Consider the following 21,332-nt stretch of genomic DNA (forward strand, 5'->3'; position numbering starts at 1 on the left):
ATCCATTACCAAATTGAACATGATGCCAGCAGATTGGACTAGTATGTGTAAAGCTGTGCTAAATGGAGGACAATACCTGTTACGGAAGGTTGCCAATGAGGAATTTTGCAAGGAGTCGGCTAGGCAAAGTGCAGCAGCTGGTTATCCTCAGAGAAATCTAGATATGTTGTTAGGAAAGGTACCTTATGAGGGTCAGCAGCAACAAATTGCATATGATCCTGCCATATACTTACAAATTGCTGTAGATGCGGTTAGAGCATGGAAGACTTTACAAGGACATGGAGGTTTACAAGGTCAATTATCTAAGGTAATACAAGGAACTAATGAACCTTACACTGAATTTGTAGATAGGCTTATACAAACAGCTGCCACAGTTTGGGGGAATACAGAACAAGCAATGCCATTAATAAAACAACTGGCTTATGAGCAAGCGAATTGTTGGTGCAGAGAAGTCATTAGACCATAGAAACATGAAGATTTAAACATATATATTAAATTATGTAGAGACATTAATGAACAAGGGCAAGTCGTGGCAGCTCCAGTACAACAGGCTTTAGATGCCAGGCCAAAAACATGCCACAATTGTGAACAAACAGGACATTTTAAAAAGAATTGCCCCATAGGAGGAGGGTTTAATAAAACTAGGTATCAAAGGAGTAGAATACCGGGTATTTGCCCATGATGCCATAGAGGGAGACATTGGGCTAATGAATGCCATTCTCAAACCACCATAGAGGGTACTCCATTATCAAAAAATGAACAAGGAACAGGTGTCTATCCACGATATCGTGGAGAAAGGCATTGGGCTCCATTGCCAAAAAGAGGACAGGGGGGCCCAATGCTCCGGGGCCCACGACCACAAATATACAGGGCACTGGCGGAACCCAGCAACACCATCAGGGTAGTGCCCAGGACACATTATACATTAGATACCGCACTAGACAAACCAGAGGAAGCGCAGGAATGGACATCTGCGCCTCCGCCAGAACAGTACTAACTCCAGAGATGGGAGTTCAAATCATTCCCACAGGGGTAAAAGGGCCTCTTCCCCAAGGAACAGTAGGCTTATTATTGGGACGCAGTTCTTCTACTCTAAAAGGACTTATGATAAGTCCTGGGGTAATTGATCCCGATGATGAAGGTGAAATAAAAATTATAGCCAGTTCTCCAAAGGGTATATCAGTAATTTCACCAGGATATAGAATAGCACAGTTATTAATAATACCCAGCCTACATGATAAATTTTCCAGTCGTACTGTAGAAAGACGTTCCAAGGGATTAGGCTCCACAGGTGTAGATTGGGCTATGCTTTCTTTAAATTTAGATTCTTGCCCCATGCTAAAACTAAATATTCAAGGACATGAATTTAATGGACTACTGGATACAGGTGCAGACCTTAGCATCATCTCTCATCAAGAATGGCCAAAACATTGGCAGTTACAACAAGCCACTCAAACGCTTCAAGACCTAGGAGTGGCAACTAATCCCCATAGAAGTGCAATGATATTAGATTGAAAGGATCCTGAAGGATGTGAAGGAACTATACAGCCATATGTATTGGATCATCTTCCTATAAATTTATGGGGACGAGATGTCCTAGATCAATTAGGTTTGACATTAAAAAATAACATCAATTCAAATCTGCCCACTATTATGGCTAGGCAAAGTTTTAGGAAAGGAAAAAGATTAGGAGAACCAGAACAAGGTATAGTAGCACCAATACAAATAGATCAAGGAATAGACAGACATGGATTGGGTTTTCAGGAGGGGTCACTGAGACAATAAAAATTACATGGAAATCAGAAAGACCAGTATGGATTCCTCAGTGGCCCCTGACTAAAGAAAAGATACAAGCAGCCCATGACCTGGTCAAACAACAATTAGCGGAAGGACATATACAACCTTCTGTATCTCCCCATAATACTCCCATTTTTGTCATTAAAAAGAAATCTGGTAAATGGAGATTATTGCAAGATTTAAGAGCCATTAATAATGAGATGGTTATTATGGGACCTGCTCAATCAGGGATTCCTCAATTGTCTGCTTTGCCAAAAACCTGGTATGTTTTAGTTATAGATATTAAAGATTGTTTTTTTCAATTCCAATTCATCCTGAGGATAGTCCACGTTTTGCGTTTACTGTCCCTGCGTTGAATCATAAAGGTCCTGATCAGAGATATGAATGGAAGATACTCTCTCAAGGGATGGCTAACAACCCAACTATGTGCAAAATTTATGTTAACAAAGTAATCCAGCCACTTAGAAATCAAAATCCTGAACTACAAATATTTCACTATATGAATGATGTATTATTAGCACAAAAAGAAAAAACACATTGCTAGAATGTTATGCCACACTTTCAAATTTATTAAAAAATTATAATCTAGAGATAGCAATAGATAAAGTACAATTAAATTTTCCAATTAATTATTTAGGAGTTCTATTATCCTCAAACATGGTCCGTCCACCAAAAATTCAAATATGAGTAGATCAACTCAAATCACTTAACAACTTTCAAAAGTTATTAGGAGACATTAATTGATAAGGCCTTATCTAGGCATACCAACAGGAGAGTTGGGACCTTTATTTGATATCCTAAAAGGTCCATCAGATCCAAATTCACCCCGCATGTTAACACCTGAAGCAAGAAAGACATTAAAAATCATTGAAACATATATGGAAAATATGCATTTGGATAGAATTGATATAAGTTTGCCTTTATTATTTATTGTAATACCAACAAAAAATATTCCTACAGGAGTATTTTGGTAAGAAGGTCCATTATTGTGGATACATTTATCTTATTCTCCTAACACTATTCTTACTAGGTATCCCGAGGCTGTAGGACAATTAATACTCAAAGGAATAAAAGCAGCAAAGGGAGTGTTTGGAATTTCTCCCAATAAAATTATTACTCTATATACTATAGATCAAATTGATGAGTTAGCTAATGAGTTAAATACTTGGGCAATAATCATGTGCAAATCTAATGTTTCATTTGATAATGACTTACCATCTAACCCTTTGTTGTCTTTTTGGTCTTCTCATCCTGTAGTTTTTCCAAAAATGACAAGAAAAACACCTATCATGAATGCTCCAAATATATTCACTGATGGGTCAAATAATGGTACAGCAGCAATAGTTACACCTGATCAAACTTTTACATTTTTAGTACCCAAACAATCAGCTCAAAAGGTAGAGCTTAAAGCAGAATTACAAGCTTTTGTGATGTTTAAAGATTCTGTATTTAATTTATTTTCTGATAGTCAGTATATAGTTAATGCTATAGTATCCCTTGAATATGCTGGTAGCATTTCCCCTTCCTCTACTGTTTTCTCTTTGTTTTCCACTATACAAAGTCTAATCTGGGACAGAAAAGATCCATTCTTTATAGGACAAATCAGGGCACATACAGGATTGCCTGGAGCCCTTAGTTTGGGCAATGATTTACCAGATAAAACTACACATGACATACATATTTCTCTACACTAAAAGAAGTTACAAATTTTCATAAAAGGTTCCATGTCAATGCTAATACTTTACAACAGCGTTTTAAAATAACTAAGGAACAAGCTAGACAAATAATAAAACAATGTCAAAATTGTGTGACCTTTTTACCACAAGTTAATCTTGGAGTCAATCCTAGAGGATTGATACCTAACCATATTTGGCAGATGGACGTCACACACTTGCCAGAATTTGGAAAATTAATATATTTGCATGTTTCAGTTGATACTTCTTCCGGATTTTTGATGGGCTCCCTTCATGCCGGAGAAAAAACTAAAGATATAATAGCTCATTGCTTACAAAATTTTGCCACTGTGGGTGTTCCAAAACAGTTAAAAACAGATAATGGTCCTGGTTATACTTCTACCTCTTTTAAACAATTTTGCTCATCATTTGGCATTACTCATATAACAGGAATCCCATACAATCCACAGGGACAAGGCATAGTTGAAAGAGCTCATCAAACTATTAAAATGTACTTATTAAAGCAAAAAGAGGGAATTGGTAAGGGGTATATATCCCCCAAAGATAAACTTGAAATAACCCCTTTTTACTCTAAACTTTTTAAATTTGGATTCATCAGGGCTTAGTGCTGCGGAAAGGCATATGTGTCCAAAAAATGTACATAAGCCCAAGGTACTTTGGAAGGATATTCTAACAGGACAATGGAAAGGTCCTGACCCAGTGATTGTCTGGAGTCGGGGGTCTGTTTGTGTGTTTCCACATGGAGAACAGCAGCCAATTTGGATTCCAGAGAGATTAACTAAAGCGATTTCTACAGATCAAAAAGAAGATGATTTGGCTCAAATCCATAACAGCTGATATCCAGAACTCCAGTTTGGCTATCCTTACATCTGCGACAGTGGTTCTCCCACACCTGGAGGCTAATGAAACCAGGATGTGTTTTTTTTTTCAATATCTATTTTATTATTGCCCTTTCCCACATCATAAAGTTCTATTTTGTTTTTTGAGCTCATACAGACCTAGTTTAATGTTTTGCTGATCAGTTCTATTTTTTGACTATGGAGTTTTAAAACATTGCAATGGAGATTTCACCTGTAAAAAGTTACAAGGCCTTTACTATTATGTTATGTGTTGTATGTATTATATTATGTGTGCACACTTGTGTTTTGTGTTGTATGTTTGTATGTGCATATATCCATATATCATATATGATGAGCGCTCATGAAAAAATGGATCCAAATATTTTTTTTTCTTATTAACGTGATTTAAATGGTTTAATTTAAATTGGGTAAACAGCTGTTGAGGATTGTTTTAATATGAACAAAAAAGGAGGTTAACAGATCTGTTTGTTTACTTTCACCTTTCCTTTTCATTATATTTAATAATTCTTTTCAGGATAATGTAAATTGTTAAGAAAATTGTTTACTTTTAGTGCCTGCTGGATTGTTACATAATTTTTTCTTTAGCCATTATTGCGAGAATTCCTATCTTCATCCCAGTGCTGGTGAAGACAAAGATAAAACCGAACTACAGCTTCTGCAATTGCTATCACTTAACTGCTTGCAGAACTTGCCTAGACTATGTATCACTTGTATGCATTGTGAACTATCTGTTGGTGCAGCAACTTGTGGTAGTGCCGGGGTATTTTTGCTGATTGTGTCGTCGGTGGTACAATTTTTCCAAAAGGAGCCATCAATTGGCTTGGTGTATCCTCCTCCCTTCTGCTTGTGATGGTTGTTCAGCTAAAATTTGGGGGCCAACAGAGGTGAGGCAAAGAAACTCACCCCCGCAGTGGTACAAAGGCCTTTCCACAGGTGTGGCTGTATTCTGGACCGGTAGTCAATGATGGGTAAGATCCAATTGCAATGGCACCAACCTAAGACAGGAGGCTGACGCCTTGAGGTCAGCTCATCCAATGATGGGTAAGAACCATATGTAGTATTGGACAACCTAAGGCAGGCACTGTCCCTAAGCCACATGCTTGTTGTTTAATTAAACAGAGAGGGGGAGATGTTGAGAGCCACAGCCGAAGCAGCCCCAGCAAACTTCCAGCTGATTGGCTCACCATGGCCCCAGCAAACTTCCAGCTGCCAGCTGATTGGCTCCTCTGCCGTGATGCTCATTGGGCTGTTTCCCCGCCCTTTCAGACCACGGAGCTGCTCATTGGGGGACTCTTTTGGCTCCGCCCACATGACCCAGCCAATCGGCCTCAAGAGCAGGAGGAGTGGGGGTTGAGAGGCTCGCTGAAAGCCAGTGGTGGCAGTTGGGCTCTGACGGAATTCCTGAAGAGCTCCTGTGGTGCGTGGTGTGTGTTCTAAAAATAAAGTTCGTTTCTGCTTGACAAGTGGCTCCTGAATTGTGCCCAGCCAGACTGCGGTAGTGGAGGTCAACAATGAGAATGGAGCCAGGCTTAGTGGAGCATGCCTGTAATCCTAGAGATTTGGGAGACTGAGGCAAGACGATCACAAGTTTGAGGCCAGCCTCTGCATCTCAGCAAGACCTTGTCTCAAGATACAAATAAAAAGGACTGTGGATGTAGCTCAATGGTAAAGTGCCCCTGGGTTGAATTCCTAGTCCAAAACAAGCAAACAAACAAAAACCAGTGAGGATAGGAGGTCTATGGTGAGGATGGGAAGTCAACAGTGAGGATATCAGGCCAACTTTGAGTATGGGAGGTCAAAGTGAGGATGGTAGGTCAATAGTGAAAATGAGAGGTCAGCAGTGTACATAGAGGTCAACTGTGAGGATGGGAGGTCAAGTGATATGACAGATGGTCAACAGTGTGTTTGAAATATCTAACTACGGCTAAAGCAGAATAGAATCAAAGATAATTAAGAACTTACTAAAGTATCTGATGCTTTTTCTCAATATGGAGTCAGAAGTTACTTTCACTACGATGTTTTGGTGAAGTTCTGGTGCATTGAATGGTATCTTAACTGAAATGGGTGGTTGATAAGGAAGTCCCTACATGGAGTTCACACTTCTCCTCAAGTCTCAAATCAACTTTATCCCGCCCTCCTGTCACAGAGCCTGGGAAGTAGGTCCTTCATGGATGCTATCACTGCTGTTCCCATTGGGAGGACTATGAAAATATTGTCTGTCCTCAGTGATGATAACTGAGGAACACTGTCTTAAGTTACTGTTGCTGGGAAATAACTGCTCTTTTAACTCTATTATCAGGTGTGTTAATATATATTATATGCATTAACTGGATAATAAATATTCATCATGTTCTTGTTACCTAATGATCCCAGAGTTGGGTGCTGGTCCCTATGCTCTCCTAAGCAGGCTGACATCTGTTTTTACCTGTTGTGAAATTTTGTTAGGGGCTTATTGTGCCTTGCCTTGAACAACAAGGTTGACTCTGTTATTGTCTCTTTTTAAATAACACTTGGTAGATGTTTGTGTTTCTTGTCAAGATGTCAGTTTTTCAAATTTGAATTGGGTGTTTGGTTGAGCACTGGAGGTAAAGTGAATTATGACAGTGGAGTACTTTCACATCTAACATCTTCCCAGAGTAGTGGGACTTATTTTTCCCCACTATTAGTATGCATTGCTGTATGTGAAAGGCTTCCCGGGGTGAGGCCGCCAGAGTATTGGAGATCTGGGGAAATCCTAATATGACCGGGGCTTGAGAAGTCCTGATAATTATAAACTGCTAGTGGCCTCACAACACTTTAAAAATTCCCCTGGAAGATTCTAAGAGAGCAAGAATGCTGGCTGTTGACAGTCCCTGCTCCCATAAGGCCTGGCATGGGAAGAATTCAGACATGTAGTAAGATGGATATGATTCATGAGGCAGCTATTTCCAGCCAACTGGTGAGTTTTGGGTGGCCATGGGCTTTCATCCTCTACAGCAAAGTCAGAACAAAATATCATCTTTCAGGGCTGTAGCAAGCCGGATGACTGTACAGGGCTGGAGGTCACAGATAGATAAGAAATCAGACTTCACTGGCATAGCTCCTAGTCAGACCTATGAGTACCTCTGGGGAATTTTGGTAGGTAGCATCCCTGTCAGCTGTCCCTCCTTACACCTTTGGGTGCTGCTGTCCTCCATGCACCCACCCTGCTTCCAGAAGAGTTCCCTCAGGCATCACCTGAGAGATGCTAAGAACTGCAGTGCAGAACACTAACCAGGTGCCTTCTCTGTGCAGTGAATGTCATTAGCTCTGACCAGAACTTTTGAAGTGGCCCTGTTGTTGCCATTTCCACAGTGTCAGAGTTGCACTTACTCTACTAGCAGAAAACAACTGTTCCCCTCCTCTGCCCTAATCTGCAGCTTGGTCTTTCCTGAGGAGACTTTTGTTGATTTAGTTGACATTTATCAACAGTGTAAATTTTAAAATAGAATATTTCTTAAGGCTGTAGGTGTAACTTAGACATTTTATTTATGAAAATGAGAATTTTTATAATAAGACAGCCTTATTTTTCTACAGTTGAATGTTTGATCTTCAGCTTATACATTTTGCAGATTAAATTTATATAAATAATTTGTTCCAGTTGGTCAGCTAAATTTCTTTAGATGTTGCATTTCAATCCACCAGCACAAATTTAACACATCTGATTTTCTTTGTTATTGCAAGATATTCACAAGGAAAACTAAAATTCTAACAGACACAGTCTTCCCAGACAATGTTTACAAACTTGACTTAATAGATCTGTTTTCCTTAGGTTAGAGTGGCACCCCTGCCCCGCACCCTCCCTGTTGTGATGATAGAAAGTATCTCCAAACATTCCAAGTGTTCCCTGGGTATAAATGTCACACTTGATTGGAAATTACCACCTTAAATATTAACAATAATCAAAGACTCATTTAGCTAACTCTTTGTTTTAATCAGTTTTTTTTTTTCAGTGACCAAAAGACCTGACAAGAATAAATTTAGAGAAGGAAAAGTTTCTTGGGCCTCCATTCTTGGGGCTTGAGGTGAGTCAGAATATTATGGTGGAAGAATGTGGTTAGGAAAGCCACTTGGGACATTATACCAGGAAGCAGAGAAATAGCTCCCCCAGCACAGACAAAATATGTACCCCAAAGACATGCTGCCAGGGACCCACCTCCTTCAGCCACACCCTACTAGCCTGCATTTCCCTCCCAGTTAATCCCTATTGGTGGATGAATGCACTTATTATGTTAAGACTCTCATAAGCCAATCATTTCACCTCTAAAACTTCTGGCATTATTATTTTTTTTTTTGGTTGTTCAAAACATTACAAAGCTCTTGACATATCATATTTCATACATTTGATTCAGGTGGGTTTTGAACTCCCAATTTTACCCCAAATACAGATTGCAGAATCACGTCGGTTACACATCTACATTTTTACATAATGCCCTATTAGTAACTGTTGTATTCTGCTACCTTTCCTATCCTCTACTATCTCCCCTCCCCTCCCCTCCCATCTTCTCTCTCTACCCCATCTACTGTAATTCATTTCTCTCCTTATTTATTTTCCCATTCCCCTCACAACCTCTTATATGTAATTTTGTATAACAATGAGGATCTCCCTCCATTACCATGCAATTTCCCTTTTCTCTCCCTTTCCCTCCCATCTCATGTATCTGTTTAATGTTAATCTTTTCTTCCTGCTCTTCCTCCCAGCTTTGTTCTTAGTTGCTCTCATTATATCAAAGAAGACATTTGGTATTTGTTTTTTAGGGATTGGCTAGCTTCACTAAGCATAATCTGCTCTAGTGCCATCCATTTCCCTGCAAATTCCATGATTTTGTCATTTTTTAGTGCTGTATAATACTCCATTGTGTATAAATGCCACATTTTTTTATCCATTAATCTATTGAAGGGCATCTGGGTTGGTTCCACAGTCTAGCGATTGTGAATTGTGCTGCTATGAACATCGATGTAGCAGTATCCCTGTAGTACGCTCTTTTAAGGTCTTCAGGGAATAGTCCGAGAAGGACAATAGCTGGGTCAAATGGTGGTTCCATTCCCAGCTTTCCCAGGAATCTCCATACTGCTTTCCAAATTGGCCCCACCAGTTTGCAGTCCCACCAGCAATGTACAAGAGTACACTTTTCCCCACATCCTCTCCAGCACTTGTTGTTGTTTGACTTCATAATGGCTGTCAATCTTACTGGAGTGAGATGGTATCTTAGGGTGGTTTTGATTTGCATTTCTCTGACTGCTAGTGATGGTGAGCATTTTTTCATGTACTTGTTGATTGATTGTATGTCCTCCTCTGAGAAGTGTCTGTTCAGGTCTTTGGCCCATTTGTTGATTGGGTTATTTGTTTTCTTATTGTTTAATTTTTTGAGTTCTTTGTATACTCTGGATATTAGGGCTCTATCTGAAGTGTGAGGAGTAAAAATTTGTTCCCATGATGTAGGCTCCCTATTTACCTCTCTTATTGTTTCTCTTGCTGAGAAAAAACTTTTCAGTTTAAGTAGGTCCCATTTGTTGATTCTTGTTATTAACTTTTGTGCTATGTGTGTCCTATTAAGGAATTTGGAGCCCAACCCCACAATATGTAGATTGGAGCCAACTTTTTCTTCTATCAGACGTAGAGTCTCTGATTTGATATCTAGCTCCTTGATCCACTTTGAGTTAACTTTTGTGCATGGCGAAAGGAGGGGATTCAGTTTCATTTTGTTGCATATGGATTTCCAGTTTTCCCAGCACCATTTGTTGAAGATGCTATCCTTCCTCCATTGCATGCTTTTAGCTCCTTTATCAAATATAAGATAGCTGTAGCTTTGTGGATTAGTCTCTGTGTCCTCTATTCTGTACCATTGGTCCACCCGCCTGTTTTGGTACCAGTACCATGCTGTTTTTGTTACTATTGCTCTGTAATATAGTTTTAAATCCGGTATCGCTATACCACCTGATTCACACTTCCTGCTTAGAATTGCTTTTGCTATTCTTGGTCTTTTATTTTTCCATATGAATTTCATGATTGCTTTATCTATTTCTACAAGAAATGCCATTGGGATTTTGATTGGCATTGCATTAAACCTATAGAGAACTTTTGGTAATATCGCCATTTTGATGATGTTAGTTCTGCCTATCCATGAACAGGGTATATTTTTCCATCTTCTAAGATCTTCTTCTACTTCTCTTTTTAGGGTTTTGTAGTTTTCATTGTATAAGTACTTCACCTCTTTTGTTAGGTTGATTCCCAAGTATTTTATTTTTTTTGAGGATATTGTGAATGGAGTGTTTTTACTCATTTCCGTTTCAGAAGTTTTGTTGCTGATATACAGAAATGCCTTTGATTTATGCGTGTTGATTTTATATCCTGCCACTTTGCTGAATTCATTTATTAGTTCTAGTAGTTTTTTTGTAGACCCTTTTGGGTCTTCTAGGTATAGAATCATGTCATCTGCAAATAGTGATAATTTAAGTTCTTCCTTTCCTATTTTTATGCCTTTAATTTCTTTTGTCTGTCTAATTGCTCTGGCCAGTGTTTCGAGAACTATATTGAATAGAAGTGGTGATAGAGGGCATCCCTGTCTTGTTCCAGATTTTAGGGGGAATGCCTTCAATTTTTCTCCATTGAGAATGATGCTAGCCTGAGGCTTAGCATATATAGCTTTTACTATGTCGAGGTAAGTTCCTGTTATTCCTAGTTTTTCTAATGTTTTGAACATAAAGGGATGCTGTACTTTGTCGAATGCTTTTTCTGCGTCTATTGAGATGATCATATGGTTCTTATCTTTAAGTCTATTGATGTAGTGAATAACATTTATTGATTTCCGTGTATTGAACCATCCTTGCATCCCAGGGATGAATCCTACTTGATCATGGTGCACAATTTTTTTGATGTGCCTTTGTATCCGATTCACCAGAATTTTATTGAGGATTTTTGCATCTAGGTTCATCAGAGATATTGGTCTGTAGTTTTCTTTCTTTGAGGTGTCTTTGTCTGGTTTCGGAATCAGGGTGATGTTGGCCTCATAGAATGAATTTGGCAGAGCTCCCTCTTTTTCTATTTCCTGAAATAGCTTGAAAAGTATTGGTATTAATTCTTCCTTAAAGGTTTTGTAAAACTCCGCTGTATACCCATCCGGTCCTGGGCTTTTCTTGGTTGGAAGTCTTTTGATTGCTTCTTCTCTTTCATCTATTGATATTGGTCTATTTAAGTTGTGAGTATCCTCCTGATTCAGTCTGGGCAAATCATATGACTTAAGGAATTTATCGATGTCTTCACTATCTTCTATTTTATTGGAATATAGGTTTTCAAAATAATTTCTAATTGTCTTCTGTATTTCTGTAGCATCTGTTGTGATATTGCCTTTTTCATCCCGTATGTTAGTAATTTGAGTTCTCTCTCTTCTTCTCTTCGTTAGCATGGCTAAGGGTCTGTTGATCTTATTTATTTTTTCAAAGAACCAACTTTTAGTTTTGTTAATTTTTTCAATAGTTTCTTTTGTTTCAATTTCGTTGATTTCTGCTCTGATTTTAATTATTTCTTGCCTTCTGCTACATTTGCTGTTGTTTTGCTCTTCCTTTTCTAGGGCTTTGAGATGAAGTGATGAAGTGTGAGCTCTTTTATTTGTTGGTTTTTCCTTTTTTTGAGGAATGACCTCCAGGCGATGAATTTCCCTCTTAAAACTGCTTTCATTGTGTCCCATAGATTCCGATATGTTGTGTCTGTATTTTCATTTATCTCTAAGAATTTTTTTATTTCCTCCTTTATGTCTTCTGTAACCCATTGATCATTCAGTAACATATTGTTCATTTTCCATGTGATGTAGGATTTTTCCTTCCTTCTTTTATCATTGATTTCCAGTTTCATTCCATTATGATCAGATAAAATGCATGGGATTATCTCCACCCCTGTATATTTACTGAGGGTTGCCCTATGGCATAATATATGGTCTATTTTTGAGAAGGATCCATGTGCTGCTGAGAAAAAAGTATATCCACTTGATGATGGTTGATATATTCTATATATGTCAGTTAAGTCTAGGTTGTTGATTGTGATATTGAGTTCTATAGTTTCTTTATTCAACTTTTGTTTGGAGGATCTGTCAAATGGTGAGAGAGGTGTGTTGAAGTCACCCATAATTATTGTGTTGTGGTCTATTTGATTCTTGAACTTGAGGAGAATTTGTTTTATGAACGTCGCAGCACCATTATTTGGTGCATAAATATTGATAATTGTTATGTCTTGTTGGTGAATGGTTCCTTTTAACAGTATATAATGTCCTTCCTTATCCCTTTTGATTAACTTAGTCTTGAAGTCGATTTTATTCGATATGAGGATGGCCACCCCTGCTTGCTTACAAGGACCGTGTGCGTGGTATATTTTTTCCCAACCTTTCACCTTCAGCCTGTATATGTCTTTTGCAATCAGATGTGTCTCCTGGAGGCAGCATATTGTTGGATTTGTTTTTTTTAATCCATGTTACCAGCCTATGTCACTTTATTGGAGAGTTTAAGCCATTAACGTTTAGAGTTACTATTGATATATGGTTTGTACTTCCAGCCATGTTTGATTATTTATCTTCTTTTTTTAATTTAATTTAGTTTGTTTCTCCATGGTTAGCTTTCCCCCCGCCCTCTGTTTTTATAGAGGCACTTCCCACTGATGGTTTTGGTTATTGTTTTTCATTTCTTCCTCGTGTAGTGTTTTGCTCAAGATGCTTTGCAATGCTGGTTTTCTGGCTGCAAATTCTTTCAGCTTTTGTTTGTCATGAAAGATTTTTATTTTGTTGTCATACCTGAAGCTTAATTTTGCTGGATACAGAATTCTTGGTTGGCATTCATTGTCTTTCAGTGTTTGAAATACGTTGTTCCAGGATCTTCTTGCTTTCAGCGTCTGTGATGAAAAATCCGTTGTTAACCTTATTGGTTTACCCCTGAATGTAATCTGCCTCCTTTCTCTTGTAGCTTTTAATATTTTCTCTTTGTTCTGTATATTGGATATCTTCATAACAATGTGTCTTGGCGTTGGTCTACTGTGATTTTGTGTGCTCGGTGTCCTGTATGCATCTAAAATTTGTATATCCGTTCCCTTTTTTATTTCTAGAAAGTTTTCTGTAATTATTTCATTCAGCAGGCTACTCATTCCCTTGGTTTGAATCTCTGTACCTTCTTCTATCCCGATGACTCGTAGGTTTGGTTTTTTTTTATGTTGTCCCATATCTCTTGGATGTTTCTCTCATGATTTTTAACCAGCCTTTCTGAGTTGGCTAGGCTCTTTTCAAGATGATATATTTTGTCTTCATTATCTGACGTTCTGGCTTCTACTTGCTCCACTCTGTTAGTGATACTCTCAATTGAGTTTTTAATTTGGTTTATCGTTTCCTTCATTTCTAGAATTATTGTTTGATTTTTTTTATAATCTCTATCTCCTGATAAAGATGCTTAACTTCTTCTTTTATCTGTTTATGTAATTGATTTTCAAAGTGTTCTTTCACTGTTTGGATTTGCTGTCTCGTATCCTCTTTAAGGTTCCATTCCATCTGTCTAAGGTGTTCCTTGAGTTCTTTATATGACCATTTTTCTGCTGACTCTAGGTCCTCCTGAATATTTAGGCTGTCCTTCATTGTTTGTACCCCTTTTCTTCCTTGCTTTTTTATGCTGCTCATGTTACTTCTTGTTCTGCTTGACTGCTGAGTTACTGTTTACTCTTATAAATTTATTTGATGCTTGGGAGGAAAGATATTAGAAGGGAAGGGAAGAAGTCTCTAAAGAGAATGAGAGTAGGCAGGTAGAATTCAAGGAAGGGGGAATAAGAAAATTGAAAAGAAATGAAAAGACAAAAGAAACAAAAACAAAACACACACAAAAACGTTAGAAAATAAAGAAAGAAAGAAAAGAAAAGAAATTTTTTTACAAAAATAATAATGATAATAAAAATAATGAAAATTAAAATTGAAAAAATTATAATAATAAAAAAAATTTTTAAAAATTAGAAACATTAAAAAAAGTTAAAGAACAACAACAATAAAAAATTGAAAATGAAAGAAAAAAAAGAAAAAGAAAAAAATGATAATAATAATAATAATAATAATAATAATAATAATAAATGCAGTCATAGAGTTCGATTAATTTCTCTTCCAGTAGGTGGAGCTGTGCCCACTGGGTCAAGCTTCTCCTCTCACTAAGTGGGAACCAATCACTGTGTAGCAGCTCTTCCTCACAGACTGGGCGGGTCTCCAATCCTGAGTGCCTAGGGCCTTCTCTTGTGTTTCCTCAAGCCAGGCCGCACTCACCTGTGATGCTCACCACAATGCTGGCTACACGCCAGGTCTGCTGCTCCTGGGAGCCCTGTTGCGCTGGTTTCAATGCAGTTATCTCCTCCGCCTGTGACCTCAGTTCTCTGCCAAGGTGGTATCACATGTAAATGGTGACCATTCGTTCCCTTTGCCGGGTGACCAGTGCAACGGGTGGGTCCTGACTGTCTCTCCCAATCCCCGTTTCAATCCTGTGGCCACTGCCTATGAAGGCTCGGTTGGTTTTTACCTCTGAAAGTTCCTAAGGGCCAACCAGTTATTTCAGCGGGATTGTTAGTGCTGAGTCACGAGAAGCAGGCGAACCGGAGCTTGGATGCAGCCGATCCGGGCTCGGTGTGTGTGTTCTGAGGGGCCCAGACTGTACACCCCAGATCCACGTCAGCTCAGCATTGCCTAGTGATCCTGGGCAAACAGCATTTATACAGTTTACAGCTCCCTATGCCCACGCAGTTGAGGAGGTCAGAGACTTGATCTCTCCCCGCCCGCTGCCATGTTAGATCTCCTCAATGATATTCATGTTGCCCTTACAGCTTCCTGGCATAAGCAAGTTCTTGGGATTATACAAACTGCTGCTTCTGTTTCCAGTCCAGATTTCTAGAAATTAAACCCTGCCGCCGTCGCCTCTTCCCCGGGGCCACGCTCAGGGGCGCCGCTCTCATCCGCGACCGTAGCCGCGCCAAAGAACCGGTGCCCAGCCCCCAGGGCCCAAGTGGCTGCCGCCGCGGCTCTCCAGCTCCTTCCTCTGAAGCACGGGTCCCCTCGCAGGGGCATGCAGAACAACCCCAGAGCAGACTCTGCCCGAGGGTGCAGCGGCGAACAGGCAACCCAGGCGCTCAAGGCTGCGGTCCATCCTTTGGAGAACAGGGCTCGGCACACAGCCCAGCTCCAACCTCTAGGTGCAGCTGCCGGACAGTGTAGCCATAGCCATCAAGACAGCCGGCAGAAAGCAAATGGCGGCTCCCGCGGAGTGGAATTTCGGCACAGAAACCGCAGCCCAGCCAAGGATCCCAATCCACAAACTCTCCCTGTATAAAAAATATTAAAAAAAAAAAAAAAAAAAGGGCAGGGGGCACTGAGCTTTCTTTGCCTAGGGTACTTACAATCAATTGCTGATTACACATTCACCTTTTCTGCCCGGAGCGAAGCGAAAGAGGAAGCAGATCTCTGGCATTATTTTTACACATGAGCTTCTGGGTTACACCTAACCTGTAAATCCCAGGAGATGCACCCATTCATATGAGCTCCATAAATGATCATTCTTACTCCAAATAACAATGCTATTCTCCTTGAAAATTTTGATAAAATCACAAATTTTATATTTCTGATGCTGATGGAGGCTCCAAATCCTTTAAAAATCAGAACCCTACATGTCTATGCTCACCAAGCTTATTGCTAGAGTCTGTGGAGGGGATATGCTCAGGGCAGGAGCTGGAGAATTGCCTCAGATAGAAGGAGATCTGGTCACAACTTGGGTTGAGCAGTCTGAGGACCAAGTACATTGGAATGTGGCAGGGCCAAGCTGGTCCCACCAGCCCCTTCTGTAGCCCTTCCCTGCCATGTGCCTCCCGTGGGTGTCACAATCCCTGAGTAATAGCCCAGCTTTCTTTCAGCTTCACCTTGACTCTCTAGGGACCTTTACTACCCATGTGACTGGTGAGCTTTTTGGTATTCATGTCAGCTTCACTTGATCTGTGCTGATGGACCTGAGCTTTCCATTATGCCTGGAACTCCCACAGGCCCTTTCTGGCTCACTGCCCCTTCTGAAGCAACCACGGCTGGTCGCAGCCTGGCTCTGCCCCTCCTCAGCTGGTCGCCTTATCTGTCTTTGCCCACCCAGGCCCTTTCAATCCTCTCTTACACTCTGGAGCAACATGCTACTGCAGGTTCACACTGATTCTCCTTCCATCCAGATGTGGATTTAGCTACCTGAAGAAGCCCAAATATTGGGAGGAGAGCTGTCCTAGACACAAATCCCAGAGCACTTGTGCAAGAGGACCCAGGGGAGGCCCTCCACTGACAGGGAGGTGAAGAAGAACATCCCTTCCTTTCAGATCAGCAGTTTATATTGTTTTTATTTTCACTTCCAAGAGGATGCCTTTTGCTATATATTTTTCTAATATATTGTATTTTCCACAACTCTCTTCCTATTGTGATGCCAGCTTCTGTTTGCTCCATGGTACCACTATAGGCATGAGTTTATGCTGGGATGGTCTCTGGCCTCTCTGTGGTGTGGTTAGACACTCAACCCCTCCCTTCACAGTCCTTTGGTATCTCTCACACCAGGGACAAGGGGTTTATGGGATCCTCCTGAACTGTTCTCTCTACTTCTCTGCAGGGCCAGCCATCTCTCTTCCACTGCCCTCTCGTGTGCCTCAAACCCTCCTTTTTCTCTAAGTCCTGAGGAGTTGCTTCCTGACTGGACAGACACCCTTATGCACAAGAAAATCCCAGGAGATGCACCCATTCATATGAGCTCCATAAATGATCATTCTTACTCCAAATAACAATGCTATTCTCCAGGACTGAAATTTTAAAGTGTAGATATTTCTGATCTGAAACCCTGAAGATTGCCTGTGCCATAATTTCTCATCAACTTTGGACTTTAGCCTAGAACAACTTTGTATGAGACATGAGAATGCTCAGAAGTCTAAGCTGATGCAAAGTGCTCAAACAGATCTTCACAGAGGGTACATTAGGAATTGATGCCTGGGCTTTCCTTGTCCTCTGGGGTCATTAGCTCTCACATCCTCCTAGGGCAAACCTGCATATCACATCGATATTAAACCTCATAGGCAGGACTTGGTAGGGGTGCAGCAGGGACAGGATCAAGGACAACCCACAGTCTAGGCCCAGGGTTGCAGATATTATCTGTGAAGTAACCTCCATCCAACTCCTCATGTGCCCTATCTCCTGCTCTGGCCAAAAATGAAGATACAGTTCCCCCAATACCACCATCTTAGAGTAATTTATAGTGTGGAGGGGCAGGAAAATAGGTGGAAGAACAGCCAGGAGAACACAGAACCACTGGACTTGGAGAAACTTTCTGCCCTCAATTATCACTGTCTATGTGCCAACCACTTCACTGGGGAATGACAACACACCAGAAGAGACCTTGGTTTATCCAGTAAGAATTCAAAGGGAGATGCCTGGTGTGTGGTTGCTATGGACTCAATTGTGTTCCCTCCAACTTGTATGTTGAGTGCCAAGCCCACTGTGATGGTGCGGGGAGGCAGGTCTTTGGGAGGTGATAGTTAGGCAGGCTCATTAGATGTGGTCTTGAACTGAGATGCTCACCCTCCTAAGAGGACACATTTGAGAGCTTGCTTCCTATCCTTGCTGCTTGGGGACACTCAGGAAGGCAACATCCATGAGCCAGGGAGATCTCCAGCATGCAACTGTGTTGGCACCTTGGTTGCGGATTCCTGGACTCCTGCACTATGAGGAATAGACATCCATCCTTAAGTCTGGTGCTTTTATGGAGTTTGGAGCTGGCTAGGGCCTGGTTTTCTCAGTAGCCCACTGAAAACCAGGTGACCCCACCCACTCCTGAAGGAAGTGCAAGTACCCACAAGAGGCAGAGGAAAGGCCAAGTTTACTACAGTGTGTTTGGTGGCCTTTGTTCCCTCTGTCTTTGCTTCTCTCCTTTAGATATATAGAATTTGAATCCACATTAGTGTCAGGCTTGTGGCCCCACCTGGCATGAGCTGCTTCTTAGAAGTTTCTGCAGTCTGATATGGCTTCCACAGGGGAGCCATTGTCAGTTCTGGACAGTAAATCAGCATAGGGAGCAATGCTGCTGTGGGGAGGGATGATGGCCAGCCAGGAGGGGCATTTCCTTCTGCCCCTTTTGGTAATCATTGAGTGCAGTCTGAGGGTCCCTCAGTGTTTCTCTTGGTGAGTATTTTTATGACTGCTGCTGTCATTTATGGCCGTGGCTAACCCGTGTATGGAATATGCTATTGCCTCTCGATGGCATGGTGTCATTGGTATAGACAGCTGTGACATGAACCTTAGGAGGAGAGGAAATCTCATTTCTTTGGTGAAGAGGCCTATCCCTTGTGGTGCCTTGGTGACCTGGCAGTGGACTCTGGAAAAATGCCATCCTGACCATTGTTATGATAGCACTGTGGATCTTGAAGACTATTGAATTCAAATGCCTGTTTGGGATACCATTACCTCCAAGAGCAGTGACTCTGACACTAGGTCTCTGATGTATGACACCAGAAACAAAACAGCATAGTCTTTTCTCTTTTGTCTTCTGAGACATAGGGGCACAAATAAGCCACCTAGGGGAACAATGCCTCTTCATGAGTCTTGTGATTGTATTTCACAGAAATCCTTTTAAGATTTTCTCTCTCTTGACATATGAGGTGTTGAGGATGCGATGACAGGAAGTGGGTCACTCTCTTCCAGTCAGCTTCAATTCTGGCTGCAAAGTTGTCAGATCCATGTTGGCTGAGCTTGAACTAAGGAGACCCTGTGCCCTCTGCATGAGCCATGAGTCTGTGAAGAAAGCTGGGCACTGAACATGGAGATCTGAAATATAAATGCCAGGCAGGTCTTTGTTCCCTTGGAACTGATTTATATCTTTTCTGGAGTTGAGCAAACTCAACACTGTATTGGTAATTAGCCTCTGGGCTGTGGACATCTGCTAGGAAGATAATGGGGGCAGCGCTATGGCAGTAAGAACACCCCATCAGTTACCCCACAAGAGTCCCCAGGGAGTCAGCAGAGATGGGGCATCTAAGCCCAGCACATGCTGGGCCCTCCCAATGCCAGGCGAGATTGGAAGTAGAGGTGGTGGTGGGGAGAATAGGCCCAACCTGGAAGTGGATGCCCATTTCTTCTAAGGAGGGCTAGAGCTTCCCAGTGGTTCAGATCAGACTTTCTTCATCTAAATAGAAAGATTTTCCCTATTTATTAAAAATCTCACAGTACCAGTACCCTTTTCAAAAGTACCTGCTGAGAAGTCCAACACTCTTCTGTGGTCTTGAGAGTGACAATCCCAGCAGACCCTTCTTGGACATTAGTAAATACACTTCTGCCCCTGTTCACCTCAAAGCACTGGCTCTGTCCAAGAATCATCCCATAGTTGAGTCTTCATTCACATTAGACCTACACAGCTGGGGTTTACAAGCTAGAGAGGTGGCTTCCCAGGTACTAGTTAATGTGACAACATGAGCCAATTTAGGGGTTGGCTGGCCCTCACAGTGCATAGGGAGAGTGGCATATCTCAGCCATGAGCTGACTCCACTCCTGATGTCTTTTGAAATTCCAGCTCTGCTTCTAGGTGGGAAAATCCTCTCAGAAAGGTCAGCACCTGCTTTGTGAAACAATGACCAATGTCCTTCTAGGGAGGGAAGACATGTCACCTCTCATCCTCACAGGATAGTACTTGACTGGTCCATCCAGGCTGAGTGTGGACACCTAGGGGAGGATAGGGGTCAAGAGGGAAGAGTGGCCCATCTTTCTCCTGGGGGCTGCAGGGCAGCCTGGACCTGGGAGTAACTGCTGCCTTCAGGTCCATACATGTGAGGTAGGTGCCACTTGCCCCACAAGGCAGATGAGAAAATAGAGCCTACTGATGGGGGCCAACCCCTGGGGGTTTTCTGCCTCTGTCTTCACATGATATTCTCCCTATGGCTCTGTTAACACCTCCCTCTCCTTCTCTGGACTAGCTTTAGTTGAGGGCTCACTCCAATTTCCTCACACTAACTTGGCTACATCTGCAAAGACCCTGCCTTTAAATCAGGGGATACCATGAGGTTCTAGGGACCTGACTTTGGGAAGGGAGCACTGTTCAGCCCACCACAGTTGCCTGGCCTGCTGGCTCTGCAATGGTCCCACCACCTAAACACACAGGCCCAGCTCAGGTCAGACTGCGCTGGTGTGGGGACGTGAACCACAATGATTCTGACTGCAAAGCTAGCTTGGAGGCATTTCATGGCATGGAAGTAACACACTGTGTGCCTGAATATTTAAAAGCTATAATTGAAACCAAAGTAGGGTAATTAAAATATACGGTGAGCTCTAGCCAAGGCACACATCTATGGAGCCCAAATACACAGTCAGTTAAAGTCCTCACTAACCAGCCCACCCTTAGGGCAATGGTGCTCATTGCAGGGGTCCAGCTGACCATGTCTCTGTGGCCCAGAGGGTTCCAAGGCTACCAGGCCTGAGCTTGGCCCCACAGTGGCACGGAAGGTTCTATGAAGATAGGGCCACATCCCCCAAGGTACATGTTGCCCTTGCTCCATCCCTGCCCATCTGCCCATCCCTCAATCTCAAAAAGGCCTCACACAGTGGTTCCCAGCCACACTTGCTTCCAGCTCCAAGTTTCTTCCTGTGATTTTCTTATCTTTCTGGTCTCTCAGGAGTGAAGTATGGTCTCAAGGAAAGCAGAAAATTGAAGCTTAATGAGTTCTGGATACAGTCTTAACTTGCTTCCACTGCAAAGATGAAAGGCCACTAAGTTTCCTCTTGCCTTGGGTCTCAGTTCCCTGTTGTTTCATAGAAGCTGGCTGAGTGGCCTACCTGCTCAGCTCACAGGCACAGGCCTTTCTTTCTCCAAGGTTTTGCTATGGTCTGCATAATTCAAGGAAGACCCCTCCCTACCCACCCCACCTCCCTGCCCACCCCACCTCCCTGCCCAGGGCTGTGGAAGT

This window comes from Marmota flaviventris, chromosome X, assembly GCF_047511675.1.
Source record: "Marmota flaviventris isolate mMarFla1 chromosome X, mMarFla1.hap1, whole genome shotgun sequence".
NCBI classification, from domain to species: Eukaryota; Metazoa; Chordata; class Mammalia; order Rodentia; family Sciuridae; genus Marmota; species Marmota flaviventris.